This window comes from Phyllobates terribilis, unplaced genomic scaffold (assembly GCF_046119375.1).
Source record: "Phyllobates terribilis strain yellow unplaced genomic scaffold, ASM4611937v1 Scaffold_4__5_contigs__length_816908805, whole genome shotgun sequence".
Taxonomy (NCBI): domain Eukaryota; kingdom Metazoa; phylum Chordata; class Amphibia; order Anura; family Dendrobatidae; genus Phyllobates; species Phyllobates terribilis.
The window spans coordinates 697,100,302-697,118,441 of record NW_027362764.1 but is presented as its reverse complement, the minus strand read 5'-3'; positions in this window follow the sequence as shown (position 1 = coordinate 697,118,441).

Genomic DNA, 18,140 nt, shown 5'->3' with positions numbered 1-18,140 from the left:
GAATAGCTTGACCGACATACTGCAACAGAATGAAAATGGACGAAATGTCTGATTTTGGAGCCGTCTTATAGGTGTTATGTCTGACAGAGAACCGCTGTTTTAAATAGTAGGCCTGTAATTTACTAATATCATTCTACACAGAGACCTAGTGTGACTAGCTTGATCAACACACTGCAACAGAATGGAAAAGGAGGCCAATATTTTCCACGTTCAGTTCAAATTTCTGGATTTTTATTGCTGAAATATGGAACAGATCAGGCTGTATTCTGCAGTGCTAACAAGCAAATGGAGCTGAAAAATGGTGTACTCTGGTTGCTTTTTAAGCAAATAACCAGGATTAAAAAGAAAAAAAAAATTGCCCTGGCCCCTGATATCTGGGGCTATGTCTACAAATATCTGTAATTATTACAGCAGCAGGAGACAGGACGTTCAATGGACCCTCTTCCGCTATATGCACTGCAGTCTGCCACATACACTGCCTGTCTGCCTAACTCCTGCCTAACACTGATTATATGCAGCTGGATTAGTCCTCAGAAAAACTGTTAGTTCAGATATAAAACATGCGCCAGACATGCAGGGCAGGGACCCGAGTTCCCGCCCAAGAAACCCGAAAATACTCGCCAAGCTTGTCGATCACCGTGATGCTCGGGCGAATACCGAGCAGTGGCAAGTACATTCGCTCATCACTAGTTCAATGATAATGAAGTAGAGGTGCTAGATTGGCCCTTACAATTGCCAGGCCTCAGCCCAATCGAACTCTAGTGGGTAGAGTTGAAGAAAAAACTGTATACATACCCAAGTTAGTCAACCAGTATGCACCAACTTTGGGAACCTGTAGACGAGACCTGAAATCAGATTTCTATTGAGACATGTTTGAATCTTATTGAGAGAATGCCCAGAAGGATTTAGGCAGTGTTGAAAGCCAAACTTGGATTTACAAAATACTAACAAAATAGTAAAAATTCAAATTTAGATTTTTAGAAGCAAAACAGTAACAATACTGAATCTGCATAACTAATCATGTGCTAAATAGTTGCAAGTCAAATTTATGTATGAGATAGCCAAGATGATTGTCTATAAAATTATGGCAGTTTCACGATCGAAGCAGTAGTGGATGGTGAGAAATGGAGCCTGAAAGTTAAAAGTTCAAAACATTGTTACCCTTTTGTTTGTCGGTGTATACCTACCAGGGCCAATACATTCTAATATCTTCACCAATATATACCTTCCGGGAGCCTATGCATTCTGATGTTGTTACTAATATATACCACCAGAAGCTCATACATTCTGATATCTTCACTAATATATACCTAACAGGAGACCATACATTCTGATATCTTCACTAATATATACCTAACAGGAGACCATACATTCTGATATCTTCACTAATATATACCTATCAGGAGCGCATACATTTTGATATCTTCACTAGTATATACCTACCAGTAGCGCATACATTCTGATGTTGCCACTAATATATACCACCAGGAGCCCATACATTCTGATATCTTCACTAATATATTCCTACCAGGAGCCCATACATTCTTATATCATCAATAATAAATACCACCAGGAGCCCATTCAGTCTGATATCTTCACTAATACTGTATATACCACCAAGAGTCCCTACATTCTGATATCTTCACTAATATATACCAGCAGAAGCCCATACATTCTGATGTCTTCACTAATATATGCCACCAGGAGCCCATACATTCTGATGTCGTCACTAATATATACCACCAGGAGCCCATACATTCTGATGTCTTCACTAATATATTCCTACCAGGAGCCCATACATTCTTATATCTTCAACTAGATGGTGGCCCGATTCTAACGCATCGGGTATTCTAGAATATGTATGCAGCCGACCGGGCGCAATCAGCAGAGCGGTGTTTAAATTTGGCGCCAATAATGCTGATTGGTTGCGGCCGGCGGTCAAGACCAATCAGCAGAACGGTATTTAAATTTGCCGCCAATAATGGTGATTGGTCACGGCCGCGACCAATCGGCAGAGCGGTGTTTAAATGTGGCGCCAATAATGCTGATTATTCGTGACCGGTAACCGCGACCAATCAGCAGAGCAGTGTTTAAATTTGGCGGCAATATCGCTGATTGGTCGCGGCCGGCCACCGCGACCAATCAGCGAAGCGGTGTTTAAATTTTGCGCCAATATCGCTGATTGGTCACGGACGTTGGTTGCGACTAATCAGCAGAGCGAGGTTTCAATTTGGCGCCAATACTGCTGATTGGTCGTGGCCGGCGACCGCGACCAATCAGCAGAGCGGTGTTTAAATTTGGCACCAAAATTGCTGATTGGTCACGGCCGGCCACCATGACCAATCAGCAGAGCGGGGTTTAAATTTGGCGCCAATAATGCTGATTGGTTGCGGCCGGCGGTCAAGACCAATCAGCAGAGCGGTATTTAAATTTGGCGCCAATAATGGTGATTGGTCACGGCCGCGACCAATCAGCAGAGCGGTGTTTAAATGTGGCGCCAATAATGCTGATTATTCGTGACCGGTAACCGCGACCAATCAGCAGAGCGGTGTTTAAATTTGGCGGCAATATCGCTGATTGGTCACGGCCGGTGGTTGCGACTAATCAGCAGAGCGAGGTTTCAATTTTGCGCCAATACTGCTGATTGGTCGCGGCCGGCGACCGCGACCAATCAGCAGAGCGGTGTTTAAATTTGGCGCCAATATTGCTGATTGGTCGCGGCCGGCAACCGCAACTAATCAGCAGAGCAGTGTTTAAATTTGGCGTCAATACTGCTGATTGGTCGCGGCTGGCGACCGCGACCAATCAGCAGAGCGTTGTTTAAATTTGGCACCAAAATTGCTGATTGGTCGCGGCCAGCCACCGCGACCAATCAGCAGAGCGTTGTTTAAATTTTGCGCCAAAATCGCTGATTGGTCGCGGCTGGGGGTCACGACCAATCAGCAGGGCGTTGTTTAAATTTGGCGCCAATCTCGCTGATTGGTCTCGGCTGGAGTCCGCGACCAATCAGCAGAGCGTTGTTTAAATTTAGCGCCAATCTCGCTGATTGGGCGCGGCTGGCAGCCGCGACCAATCAGCAGAGCGTTGTTTACATTTGGCGCCAATCTCGCTGATTGGTCACGTCTGGCGTCCGCGACCAATCAGCACAGCAGTGTTTAAATGTGGCGTCAACATCGGTGATTGGTCGTGGCCGCTATTTAAATGTGGCGCCCAAATCGGTGATTGGTCGCGGGCAGCGTCCGCGACCAATCAGCACAGCGATGTTTAACTTTTGCAGCAAGATCAGTGATTGGTCGCGGCCGAAGACCGCAACCAATCACCGATTTGTGCGCCACATTTAAATAGCGGCCGCGACCAATCACCGATCTTGCAGAGACATTTAAACACCGCTGCCCGCAACCAATCACCGATTTGGGCGCCACATTTAAATAGCGTCCGCGACCAATCAGCACAGCGGTGTTTAAATGTGTCTGCAAGATCGGTGATTGGTCGCAGGCGCTATTTAAATGTGGCGCCCAAATCGGTGATTTGTCGCGGTCTTCGGCCGCGACCAATCACTGATCTTGCTGCAAAAGTTAAACACCGCTGTGCTGATTGGTCGCGGACGCTGCCCGCGACCAATCACCCATTTGGGCGCCACATTTAAATAGCGGCCGCGACCAATCACCGATCTTGCAGACACATTTAAACACCGCTGTGCTGATTGGTCGCGGACGCTATTTAAATGTGGCGCCCAAATCGGTGATTGGTCGTGGGCAGCGGCCGCGACCAATCAGCACAGCGGTGTTTAACTTTTGGGCCAAGATCAGTGATTGGTCGTGGCGAGAGATCGTGACCAATCAGCGAATCGTATTTGTGAGGACCGGGGAGCGGCGCTGCCTGTGCGGCTACTTCCGCTGCGAGAACCCGGGACATGAGCGGGCGCTCTCAGCAGAAGTATCCCGACCCGCAGCGCTGCTCCCCGGTCCTCCCTTGACACCCTAGCCGCATGGATGTCAGCGCCGCTGCCTGTGCGGCTACTTCCGCTGCGAGAACCCGGGACATCAGCGGGCGCTCTCAGCAGAAGTATCCCGACCCGCAGCGCCGCTCCCCGGTCCTCCCTTCACACCCTAGCCGCATGGAGGTCAGCGGCGCCGGCGGTCGGGAGATGAGCGATTCGCGCCGGTCATCTCCCGGCTGCATCGCCGCTGAGCTCCATCCCGCAGATGAGCCGCTAAAGGCCGTCATCTTTTTTCAGAAATCCCTCGGCGCTGATTGGCCGCTGCCGGACCAATGAGCGACGCGGGATTTCCGGGACAGACAGACAGACAGACAGACGGGATAAGACGATTATATATATATAGATAATAAATACCACCAGGAACCCATACAGTCTGATATCTACACTAATACTGTATATACCACCAAGAGTCCCTACATTCTGATATCTTCACTAATATATACCAGCAGAAGCCCATACATTCTGATGTCTTCAATAATATATGCCACCAGGAGCCCATACATTCTGATATCTTCACTAATATATACCAGCACAAGCCCATACATTCTGATGTCTTCAATAATATATGCCACCAGGAGCCCATACATTCTGATGTTGTCACTAATATATACCACCAGCAGCCCATACATTATGATATATTCACTAATACATACCACCAGGAGCCCATACATTATGATATCTTCACTAATCTATACCACCAGGAGCCCATACATTTTAGGCTGAGCAACACACACAGACACACACAGACACACACACACATACAGACACACAGACAATAGAGAACTTATCACCTGTCCATCTCCTTTTCAGCACTTCCAACTCCTACAGAGTACACCTTTGGTGACATCACAGTCACAGGATCGGTCACATGATAGTGATATCATGTCACCAAAGGTCCTGAAGCTATCTCCACATTGGAAGCTACACTGATAATGCTATTATTATCTGTGTAGCTCCTACTGTAGAGGCTGAAGTCCCCCAAAGGCAAAGATATAAGGTGTGCAATTGCCCATTTCCTTCCCCTACCTGTGTACAGTAGAAATGTGTGCAAATAGGACTCCTCTAGAGGGTAGAAAACTGTCACAGACATTTTTTTTCCAATGTACTTTAGATAGCTGTCAACCAAACGATGGTTTGGCCAATAATTCAGCCTACAGCTATTTCCCCTACCTCTCTAGTACACAGGAGCATTTGTGTCACCCTGGCCTGGATGCCACAAGTGTAATAAAGCTGTGTCTGAGAGCAAGGGGGAGGTTCTCTAGTCAGGGGAACATTAGCATGCAATGCCTCCTGTCTCAGGCCAGTAGGGGGAGCTGGCTGCCCCTATAAAAGCTGGTACTGGGGGCAGCGTTAGAGAGAACTGGATGACCTGTCTCAGTACTGAGACTTGTCCCGGAGCAGAGCAGGGACAGAAAGTTGTATTGCACCTAAGAGGAAGTGTGGCAGGAGGAGAGCCACAAGCCAGAGACAAGAGGCGAAGTGAGCCTGTCTTGGCAGATAAAGGACTTAATTTACCAGACTTTGGTGTCTGAGGCTGGGAGGATTCCACATCCCACAGCAGATAACCAGTCCGCAGGGGACTGTATATTCCTTGGCCTAAGAAGCCTGGAAGCTCTGCCACAACAGAAGGGACCAGCACAGCCGTACCAGGCCGGGAGCAGAAAGGAACCCACGTCGCAGGCCATACAGGCGAGAGTACACGGAAAGCTCGGAAACGTGGGCTGTTACCCTATAAGGAGGAGATAGCCAGAAGGAGCACAGAAAGCACGGTAGGCCTACACCCTCACCCTGACCAGGGCCAATTTCCCCATTGCTCTCAGACATCCAGGTCCCCTCCTAGCCGGGACTTTTTATGGGTCAGTTTACCTGTTTTAGTAAAGGCCCTGGACTGCAACCTGTTGTCTGTGTGCTCCTTCGCGCCTCCAGCACTACCGGTACTGGGACTCTCACCACCATCACTCCCACCATCCATTATACTGCCCTGGGGCCGCACTCTTGCCGTGGGGAGTCACACTATCCTAGCTGAACACCTCATCAGCCCCAGCGGTCTGCATGCAACGGCGGTTCCTAATAACCGCAATCCACGGGTGGCGTAGTCGGACATAATCATCAGCGCATAACGGACTACCACTGGACTTACCACCCTGAGCCACGGAACGGGGTTGCCACTACTACTCCCCCCGTTTCCCTATTGCCCGGATCCGAGTGCCCCACGGCCCAGGGGGCGAGTCAGCTTTGGCGTAGTCGGCAGGATTGAAACCAACCCGCCACAAACGGGTATTGCGCGCCTGAAAAAGACTTTGTACTTACCTGAAAAGAGGTTTCCCGCCATCCGGAGCCGCTTCCCGCCATTTCCAGCCGTCTCCCGCCATCTTCCATCTGTTCCCGCCATCTTCAGCCGTTTTCCCGCCATCGGACAACATCTTCAGGACGCCGCGCGGGAAGAAGAGGGGCGTGGACGTCCAAACCGCGCGAGACCCGAACCTCCGCCCCACGCACCGACGCTGCGCAAGGTCCTGGAAGGGAGAAAGAGCGACGCTGACGTCACCATGACGCGACGCAAGGTCCTCGTCCAGAGCAGCAGCAGCGGAGCCGCGGCCTACAGAAGAGGATCGTCGGAAGGTAGGCCACGCTTAACTAGGGGGGAGGAAGATGTCGGATACAGAGGCGCCCACTACCACCAACGCAGCTGCAGCAGCGGTGATGCCATTTTCCCTGCCCTACATCCCTGGAGCGGCCTGGCTGCCCAAGTACTCAGGGGAGCCCCATGCCCTAACTGACTTTAAGGAAAGGCTGTACAGTTTGTTCCAAGTCTACTCCCTGACAGAGGAACAGAAGGTCAGCATATTAACAGGGCAGTTAACTGGTGCAGCCCAAAGGGAGGTAAAATCATGGCCCACTGAGGAGAAAAGGGCCGTGAAGGGTATTCTGGCCCGGCTGCGAGGTACCTTTGACACACGTACCGCCGCTGAAATTAAAATGAGGTTCTATGGATGTAAGCAGCGGGCATAGGACAGCATCAGAGACTATCCCCTAACTTTGCAGGAAGCCTTGAGGGCTATCAAACAGGCTGACCCTGGCAGCGTGCAGGAAACGGATCAGCTACTAACAGAACAGTTTATAGAAGGTCTGCTGTCTGGCGCCCACAGGACCCAGCTGCGCCTCATGTTCTTTCAGAACCCTGATCTGACCTTTGCCCAATTCAAGGACAGGGCCATAAGGGTGCTCCATGAATCCGCAACAAGTGGCGCTATAAACCCCGGCGCCCTGCTCTCACCTACTACCAGGAGGCGGCGCCCTCCTCTTTGGACTCCATGGGGGCTGATGCACAGGCCCTGAACCAAGCCCCGTCGAAAGAACTGCACCACCAAGTCCAGGAGCTGACCAGGAGCGTCGCGGCGTTGACCAGGACCGTCCAGGCGTTACAAGTGGACCCGTCAAGACCCATCGAGCTGGCTTCAAGTCCGGAGGATGTCCCGTGGCGTCAACAGAGGAGGATCCCGTCGTTCCGAGGGAGGCCCACAGACCGCTACGCAGAGGATGGACAGCCCATTTGCCGTCGATGCAACCAGCCCGGACACATTTCCAGGTACTGTAATTTAAACGGGTCCAACCTGGGGCAGAGGGCCAACCCCCAGGCATAAGATCACCAGGCCCTTATAATTGGCATGATAAGTACGTTGGGGGGCGCCCGGTTTTACCCGTGGTGCTGGACGGTATCCCCATGAGCGCCTTACTGGATACTGGGTCGCAAGTAACCACTATCCCTTATGTACTTTTTAAGCAGTATTGGACTGATGCTGATATCACACGGTATCCAGACAGTAACTTGAGCATCATCGCCAGTAATGGCTTACCCGTGCCGCAGATGGGGTTCAAGGAGATGACCATTAAAATTGGTAAAGTTGAACTGCCATCACAGGGAGTAATTATTGTGGACATTGACCGTCGTGAAAGTCACCCTAAAATAACTGTGGGTACTAATGTAATTGAAAATTGTCTTTCAGAGGTAATTGTAATTCTACAACAGGTGGCAGTGAATGCTAGTTCCAGCCAACAGAGAGTCCTCAACAAGGAGATAAAAGCCCTGATGAGACGGCAGCAGGTAGAACTGTCTGGTGGTGAGATCGGTAGCATAAGATTGAGTGACCCATTCCCCATTTCCATGCCTCCCAAAAGTGAAATGATGATCTGGTGTCGGACTGCAATCGGGTTGAGAGGTAGAGACTACCAAGCCATGGTAGAACCGTGTACTCAGACAGCAGGCCCACCATTTTGACAGCCCGGGGGGTGGTTGATGTCCGTCATGGGAGGGTGCCCGTCCGCATCCTCAACATTGGGGAGAGGGAAGTACACTTACCCAGGTACGCTACACTCGCCAAACTGTTTGTTGTCGAACACAAAGCTATCAGGGCCGTGGAACCCTTGCCTCCATCTCCACAGGAGGAGGGTAATGGCTCCCAGAAACAAAAGGAGGACTGGTGCCAGAAACTCCATGTGGGTGCTGACTCCACTCCCCTGCACCAACAACAAGGAGTCTACCGGGTGGTACAGGAGTACGAGAGAGTCTTTAGTAAGCACCCGCTAGACTTCGGCAGAGTAAAGGGGATAGAACACCACATCCCCACAGGGAGCCACCCACCGATAAAAGAAAGACACAGACCTGTACCCCCTCCACATTATCAGAATGCAAAGGGCATGCTAAAAGAAATGAAAGAAGCTCGGGTCATTAGAGATAGCTGTAGCCCCTGGGCAGCCCCCTTGGTTCTGGTGAAAAAGAAGGACGACACCATGAGAGTGTGCGTAGACTATAGACAAATCAACCGTATCACCCACAAAGACGCATATCCGCTGCCTAGAATAGAGGAGTCTTTAGCAGCACTAAAATCAGCTAACTTCTTTTCTACTTTGGACCTTACTAGCGGGTACTGGCAGGTTCCTGTGGCAGAGGCTGACAAGGAGAAGACCGCCTTCACTACCCCGATGGGACTGAGCGAGTTCAACTGTATGCCTTTCGGGCTCTGCAACGCACCAGGGACCTTCCAGCGGCTGATGGAATGCTGTCTAGGGCACCGAAACTTCGAGACGGTCCTCCTTTACCTGGACGACGTGATCATCTATTCAAGGACCTACGAGGACCATCTAAAGCACCTGGCCGAGGTGTTCGAAGTCCTGGCAGGCTACGGCCTGAAGGTGAAACAATCGAAGTGTCACCTGCTGAAACCGAAGGTCCAGTACCTAGGGCACGAGGTAAGTGAGGAAGGAGTAGCCCCCAACCCTGACAAGGTCACAGCAATCAAGAGCTGGCCAAGCCCCTCGAACATCAAAGAGGTGAGACAGTTCCTCGGGTTGGTAGGCTACTACCGAAGGTTCATCCCCGGGTTCACTAAGATGGCAGCTCCTATGCAGGACCTCCTGATTGGACAGTCTAAGTCCCAAAGTCAAAAGCCACCCTTCAAGTGGGATAAACCGGAAGAGGAGTCCTTCCGACAGTTGAAGATGGCCCTCACAGGGGATGAGATCCTGGCCTACCCTGACTATGGCCAGCCTTTTATTCTCCACACAGACGCCAGTAATGTGGGACTGGGAGCCGTACTGTCCCAAAACCAACAGGGCAGAGAAAGGGTGATCGCGTACACCAGCCGGAAGCTGAGGCCCACCGAGAGGAACCCGGAGAATTACAGCTCCTTCAAGCTAGAATTCTTGGCGCTGGTGTGGGCCGTGACGGAACGCTTCAAGCATTACCTGGCCTCTGCAAAGTTCACCGTGTACACGGGCAACAACCCGTTGACACACCTGGACAATGCAAGACTGGGTGCCCTAGAACAGCGGTGGATGGCCCGTCTCTCCAACTATGACTTCGTGATCAAGTACCGGGCCAGCAAAACCAATGCCAACGCTGACGCCCTATCGAGGATGCCTCACTTACCTGAAGGTGACGAAGACCCAGAAGAGCTGGAGGAGGTAGAACTCCCCGCGTTTCACCGGTATGGAGCCGCTCAATACTCCCACTGCGTGAAGGAGGAGGATCTAACAACCGTGATGATAAATCCCCTACCTCACCACAGCTGGGCCGAGACCCAAGATAGTGACCCTGCCATCCGCCTGGTGAAAGATCTGCTGACCCAGGAAGATGCCCGCATAGATCCGGATGCTCCAGAGAAAGCCAAGCAGCTATGGAAAGAGAAGAGCAAGCTGTTCCTCTACGAAGGCAAGTTGTGCAGAAGGATTGTCAACCACCGGACGCACGAGCTGACCTGGCAAGTCGTGGTCCCAAGGTGGGATGCAGCTATGGTCCTGGGGGCTTACCATGACAGAGCGGGACACTTCGGATGGAAGAAACTGGAGTTCCTGCTAAGAGGAAGGTTCTTTTGGGTCGGCATGAGAGGAGCTGTAGAAAAATGGTGCAGAGACTGTGGCCCTTGTCACTTAAGGAGGAAGGACCGTGCCAGCCAGAAGACACCCTTGAGGCCCATCGTCACCATGCAGCCTCTTGAGCTGGTAGCTCTGGACCATGTCAAATTGGCTCCCAGCCGGTCAGGATACATCTATGCCCTGACAATCGTGGACCACTATTCCCGTTTTCTAGTGGTGGTCCCGGTAAAAGACTTGACAGCCCAAACAGCGGCCAGAGCCTTCCAGCAACACTTCTGCCGTCCACACGGGTATCCGAACAGGTCCTGACAGACCAGGGTCCAGCGTTCGAGGCTGAAATCTTCCAGGAGTTCTGCAACCTCTATGGCTGTAAGAAGATTCGGACAACACCTTACCATCCACAAACCAACGGGATGTGTGAGAAGATGAACAATATAGTTATTGATCTCCTGAAGACGTTGCCCCTGGAGGAACGCAGCCTGTGGCCAGAAAAACTGCCGGACCTAATAGACCTATACAACAATATCCCGGTGAATGCTACAAACTGCACCCCGGCTTACCTGATGCGAGCCAGACCAGGTAAGCTGCCCGTAGACCTGGAGATGAGAGTCCTAACGCCTGAGGACACCTTCCCGGATGCAGACTGGGATACGGAAAGGCAACTGCAGTACAAGAAGGTACAGGAGAGTGTGGAGAGGAGCCTGGCCCAGGTGAGAGAAAGGCAAGAAAGACTCTTCAACCAACACGCCCCTGCTGGTCCCCTAGAACCTGGTGAGCAGGTCCTGAAGCGGAAGAGAAGGCTACATAAGTTGGACGACCAGTGGGAAAGGGAACCCTACACCGTACTGCAGTCTGACCACGACAACCCAAAGGTGTGCGTAATCACCAAGGACGGAAGAGAAACCACTAGTACCGTCTCCAGAGACCACCTCAAAAGGTGCCCCGAGCAACTCCGTAGTGCAGAAGAGGATCAGAGTGACCTTGAACCCGCAGAGGACAAGGAAGAAATGATCAGCACCGTTCTCGGAGAGTTCCCTCAGTCCTGGACTCGCATAAATGATGCCATAGTGGTACCCGTCCTGCATTTCCTGCAACCGGCACAGCAACAACCAACACCAGAGCCGGAAGGTGAAGAGGAGCAAGCAGTTCCAGAGGCAGAAGAGCCTGTACCAGCAGCCCAGGAGAGTCAACCCTCTGCTGACAGTGAGCCTGCCATGCCTGCGGTAAGCCAAAGGACCCGCAGACAGCTGCCTGCCCTACCTGTACACCCAGCTGGTAGCTGTACCCCAAAAGCTAGTGGGGAAAGCCAGGTTGGTCCACCACCAGACAGTGGGCTACGTAGGTCAACCAGGAGCACAAAGGGGCAGATACCCGCTCGCTGGAAAATATAGAGCGCGCTAAGATTGTAAATAACCCTGTTGCCAAATGTTGAATTGTTTGCCAAGTTACATGCTTGTTTGGTAATTCTGTGTTTCAGTTTCTTGCAGCTACCGTAAGGACTCAAAGGTTATGGACTTTTTATAACCGGGACCTTGTATGGACTGCGTTCGGAGCCTGACCAAGGAATGAACTAAGACTGTGAAGGACTTGGGGTAGGACAGACCCCCACCTGGTTAAAGCTCCCCGTTGTGCTGGTGATATGGACACCCGGTCACAGACCACACTGTAACCTTAAGAACTCAATCTCTGCGTCGTTTGTCTATTAATGTTTTATAGTTATGCATATTGTCTTTGTTTATTGTTTAGTCCCGGAGTACTAAATTTCACTAGGGGGGAATGTGTCACCCTGGCCTGAATGCCACAAGTGTAATAAAGCTGTGTCTGAGAGCAAGGGGGAGGTTCTCTAGTCAGGGGTCTCAGGCCAGTAGGGGGAGCTGGCTGCCCCTATAAAAGCTGGTACTGGGGGCAGGGTTAGAGAGAACTGGATGACCTGTCTCAGTACTGAGACTTGTCCTGGAGCAGAGCAGGGACAGAAAGTTGTATTGCACCTAAGAGGAAGTGTGGCAGGAGGAGAGCCACAAGCCAGAGACAAGAGGCGAAGTGAGCCTGTCTTGGCAGATTAATTTACCAGACTTTGGTGTCTGAGGCTGGGAGGATTCCACATCCCACAGCAGATAACCAGTCCGCAGGGGACTGTATATTCCTTGGCCTAAGAAGCCTGGAGGCTCTGCCACAACAGAAGGGTCCAGCACAGCCGTACCAGGCCGGGAGCAGAAAGGAACCCACGTCGCAGGCCATACAGGCGAGAGTACACGGAAAGCTCGGAAACGTGGGCTGTTACCCTATAAGGAGGAGATAGCCAGAAGGAGCGCAGAAAGCACGGTAGGCCTACACCCTCACCCTGACCAGGGCCAATTTCCTCATTGCTCTCAGACATCCAGGTCCCCTCCTAGCCGGGACTGTTTATGGGTCAGTTTACCTGTTTTAGTAAAGGCCCTGGACTGCAACCTGTTGTCTGTGTGCTCCTTCGCGCCTCCAGCACTACCGGTACTGTGACTCTCACCACCATCACTCCCACCATCCATTATACTGCCCTGGGGCCGCACTCTTCCTGTGGGGAGTCACACTATCCTAGCTGCACACCTCATCAGCCCCAGCAGTCTGCATGCAGCGGCGGTTCCTAATAACCGCAATCCAAGGGTGGCGTAGTCGGACATAATCATCAGCGCATAACGGACTACCACTGGCCTGACCACCCTGAGCCATGGAACCGGGTTGCCACTACTACTCCCACCGTTTCCCTATTGCCCGGATCCGAGTGCCCCACGGCCCAGGGGGCGAGTCACATTCACCTGAACAAGCGCTAGTATTCTCTATGTGAGAGGCACTGACAGACATATCTGATGGTGGCTTGCCTCATATAGAACAAAAGGCTTAGCAGTCCGAAAACAGACATGCCAGATCACTCTGTCCTACCACATCATCTTTTGGGGGACAGTCAAGAGACACCTATACACATTAGACTGTCAGATCAACCCATCGATATCTGCACGTTCATTTGATATTATTATAATGTGTATGGGGGCCTTTTCTTTCCCATTTTTTAATCTTTCAAATTTCAATAAGGTGTTTATGAAATAAAATGATTAACCCATGCTTACACGCAAATTACAATTATGAAATGAGAGTCACACATCCTATAATATTCCTAGTTTGTGATTCATTAAGCTGTTGGCACCAGAAATCTGACATAATTAAACACCTTAATATGTTAGGAGGGCGGTTGCAGACAACTTTAATTTAATGGAACACAACCGACCCCGGGGTCCGCAATGCAGCCTGGTGGACTGCTGCCGAACACTTTCCGGGTGGAAAGGAAGGCGACAACTTAAATGTAACCCTTCCGTGTTAACTTCACACGGGACCGGTTATATCGGCACGCTCTTTCTCCGATAGGTGCACGGAAGAAGAGCGTCCAGCATCGAACCTACAAACTGCCTAACCTCTCCTTGTTAACTTCACACGGGAGGAGACTAATGGTTCACACATTCCGCTCCCACAATGGAGAGCCCACTCCAGAGCCCTGTGGGTGAGTAATGAGATGACATAACCCACTTTGGCTCTTTCGGAGGGGAACCGTGCCTCCATCATCTCCAAGTGAATGGAGCATAAATTAATAAAACCCCTGCAGGCTTTACTGTCCCCAGAAAATTTTTCTGGGAGAGAAAAACGGGGTAATGGGGCACTTGCAGTGGTCGCAGCATTCACCGCGGCCGAGTTAATCATATTGGCTGCTAGAGAAGCCGCCTGGGTAGCTACTGCAGTAATATCAGCGACAGGGGCAGCTTGCTCCAGAGACTTAAGTCTGGCCTCAAGTCGCTGTATATAGCGCTGCAGTTGCTGATTGTCGGCCATGTTCGGCAAGACCCTGGCGCTCAGATACTGTTAGGAGGGCGGTTGCAGACAACTTTAATTTAATGGAACGCAACCGACCCCGGGGTCCGCAATGCAGCCTGGTGGACTGCTGCCGAACACTTTCCGGGTGGAAAGGAAGGCGACAACTTAAATGTAACCCTTCCATGTTAACTTCACACGGGACCGGTTACAGCGGTACGCTCTTTCTCCGATAGGTGCACGGAAGAAGAGCGTCCGGCGACGAACCTACAAACTGCCTAACCTCTCCGTGTTAACTTCACACGGGAGGAGACTAACGGTTCACACTATCTCCAAGAACCGCAGGGAGACGTGTGACCGGGGAGAAGCAGTAGCCCTGTCTTCGATACAGGCGCTACGCTATGGGGAATGGCGCTAAAGCGGTTCACACAATCTCCAAGAACCGCAGGGAGACGTGTGACCGGAGAAGAAGCAGTAGCCCTGTCTTCGATACAGGCGCTACGCTATAGGAGTAGGCGCTAGTGTACGGGTGTGATTCCCGCCAGGTATTCATGCACTCAGCCGGCGTGCTACCGGACTGAGCCGACCCGCTCAATATGGCTCTTAGAGGAGCTCCAGAGTGAAGTGTGCACACACCAAACAACCAGCTCAAATGATCTGAGCGCATCGCCCTGTTTGTGGGCGGGCCTTTTAAAGATTAAGTCCTGCCCCACTGTCGCACCATTGGTGACGACACCTGTGACCAATCAGGCGGTGCCAGATCACCGGATCAGCTGGTTCCTGAACCACCAATCACGGTCCGCCATGTCACGGACATGCTCAGTGCGGCGCATCTCAGACTTAGGCTGCCGGAGTCCCGACTCCCTCCGCAACCTATACTTCATAGTGCTAGGCACAAACACCCAAGATACAACCCGAGTATCTCGTGCACTAGCTAGGCGTTGGGACTGAAGGAAATGCTGTGCAACATCAGCCCTGGCTGGACCTGAATGGGAGACCACAGAATCCTCAGATCGCTCTGAACCCATTTCAGATCCAGCAAACGCCCGATGCCTAACATAAGAAATTGCAATATTTTTGCGCAACTAGAAGATGACTCTTCTCCAGCAAGCTCTTTATTATAAATAACGTGCACTAAGCCAGTCTTTATAAATCGCCAACACACTGTACATCAGATTTTGACCACAAGCATTACAAAAATATACCAAAAGTGATTGATCAAAAATCATCCATTCCTACCATAAATTCCAGATTCTAATTGATAATTTCTTCATCAGATTCACTTGCAACAATTGACCTTTTGTATAAGTAGATGACCAATAAATGGCCAATAATCAAGAAAAAAATCATAATGATTCTATTTGGCCAACAATTATTTAATTACTAAGCCCTCCTTAACTATAAAAGCACAGTATATGTATGATTGAAGCATAATAATAATACTAATTTTTATTTTTGTAGCGCCAACATATTCCGCAGCACTTTACAATTTTAGGGGGGGCTTGTACAGACAAAAATATGTTATAGAATAAGCATAACTCAGACATTAAAATGAGTGAGGGCCCTGCTGGCAAGCTTACAGTCTATAAGGAAATACGAGAGACACAAAAGGTAAAATGTACAGTTGTGCTCAAAAATTTACATACCCCGGCAGAATTTTTCCTTTCTTGGCCTTGTTTCAGAGAATATGAATGATAACAAAAAAACTTTTTCTCCACTCATGGTTATTGGTTGGGTGAAGCCATTTATTGTCAAACTACTGTGTTTTCTCTTTTTAAATCTTATGAAAACTAAAAACATCCAAATGACCCTGATCAAAAGTTCACATACTCTGGTGATTTTGGCCTGATAACATGTATAGAATTTGTCACAAATGGGTTTGAATGGCTACTAAAGGTAACATCCTCACCTGTGACCTGTTTGCTTGTAATCAGTGTGTGTAAATAAAATCTGAGTGAGTTTCTAGGATCCAGACAGACTCTTGCATCTTTCATCCAGCCACTGACGTTTCTGGATTGTGAGTCATGGGAAAGCAAAAGAATTGTCAACGGATCTATGGGAAAAGGTAGTTGAACTGTATAACACAGGAAAGGGATACAAAAAAATATCCAAGGAATTCATAACGCCAGTCAGCAGCGTCCAAACTGTGATTAACAAATGGAAAATCAGGGGCTCTGTAAATTGTTCGGGATGCAAAGAAAAACCCACAAATAACATCAGCTGAAATTCAGGACTCTGAAAACTAGCGGTGTGGCTGTTTCAAGATGCACAATAAGCAAGATGCACTTGAAGAAAAATGGGCTGCATGGTCAAGTCGCCAGAAGAAAGCCTTTACTGCACAAATGACACAAAGTATCTTGCCTACAATACGCCAAACAGCACAGAGACAAGCCTCAAAACTTCTGGAACAAGGTAATTTGGAGTGATGAGACCAAAATTTTACTTTTTGGCTACAACCATAAAAGTTACATTTGGAGAGAGGTCAACAAGACCAATGATGAAAGGAACACCATTCCCACTGTAAAGCACAGAGGTGGATCGCTGATGTTTTGGGGATGTGTGAGCTACAAAGGCACAGGAAACTTGATAAAAGTTGAAGGAAAGATGAATGCAGCACATTATCAGCAAATACTGGAGGCAAATTTGCCGAGCATGGGACGTACTTGGACGTTCCAACATGACAACGATCCAAAACACAAAGCCAAGTTGACCTGTCATTGGCTACAGCAGAACAAAGTGAAGGTTCTGGAGTGGCCATCTCAGTCTCCTGACCTCAATATCACTGAGCCACTCTGAGGAGATCTCAAGCGCGCAGTTCATGCTAGACAGCCCAAGAATTTACAGTAACTGGAGGCTTTTTGCCAAGAAGAATGAGCAGCTTTACCATCTGAGAAATTAAAGAACCTCATCCACAACTAACACAAAAGACTTCAAGCTGTCATTGATGTTAGAGGGGGCAATACACGGTATTAAGAACTGGGGTATGTGAACTTTTGATCAGGGTCATTTGGATGTTTTTGGTTGTCATTAAGATTTAAAAAGAGAAAACACAGTACTTTGACAATAAATGGCTTCACCCAACCAATAACCATGAGTGGAGAAAAAGATTTTTTGTTAGAATTCATATTCTCTAAAACAAGTCCATGAAAGGAAAAATTCTGCCGGGGTATGTAAACTTTTGAGCCCAACTATACATATATTGTATAATACAGCCATAATATGCAAAATAGTGTAAGTACATAACACTACATGAACTGGTCGCCAGCCAGTATGTGTACAGTCCAGACAGAAGCTATTCAGTACATGGATCGTATGAGCATGATTTTGAAGAAAATTTTAATTTGGGCCAAACTGGGACAGTTAGATAAGTATGTTGAGGCAATAGGCCAGTCTAAAGAAATTAGTTTTTAGGGCACGCTTAAAAATGTGGGTATTGTGAATTAATCGAATTGTCCTGGGTAGTGTATTCCAAAGAATTGGCGCAGCACGTGAGAAATCTTGGAGACAGGAGTGGGAGGTTATCAGAATGGAGGGCATAGATAGGCTGTTAGACTGAGACGAGGGAGGAGATGTAGAATAGTGCTGAATCGCGAAGAGCTTTGTGGGTAAGAGTGATAAGTTTATATTGAACTCTATATTGGATGGGCAACCAGTGCAATGAATGGTACAGGGAAGAGGCATCTGGGTATCGGTTGGTGAGGATTATCATCCTGGCTGCTGCATTCAGGATGGATTGGAGAGGGGAAAGTTTAGAAAGAGGGAGACCGATTAGTAAAGAGTTGCAGTAGTCCAGACGAGAATGAATATGATTTTGTTTGACATTTTGGAAGCATCTAGGGGTGTCTGGTAGCACAAAGTTTATTGTTTGAGAATTTTAAGTATAAATAGGGTATAACGGTTATATAAAGTTGCATTCTTTGTAACTTTGCTT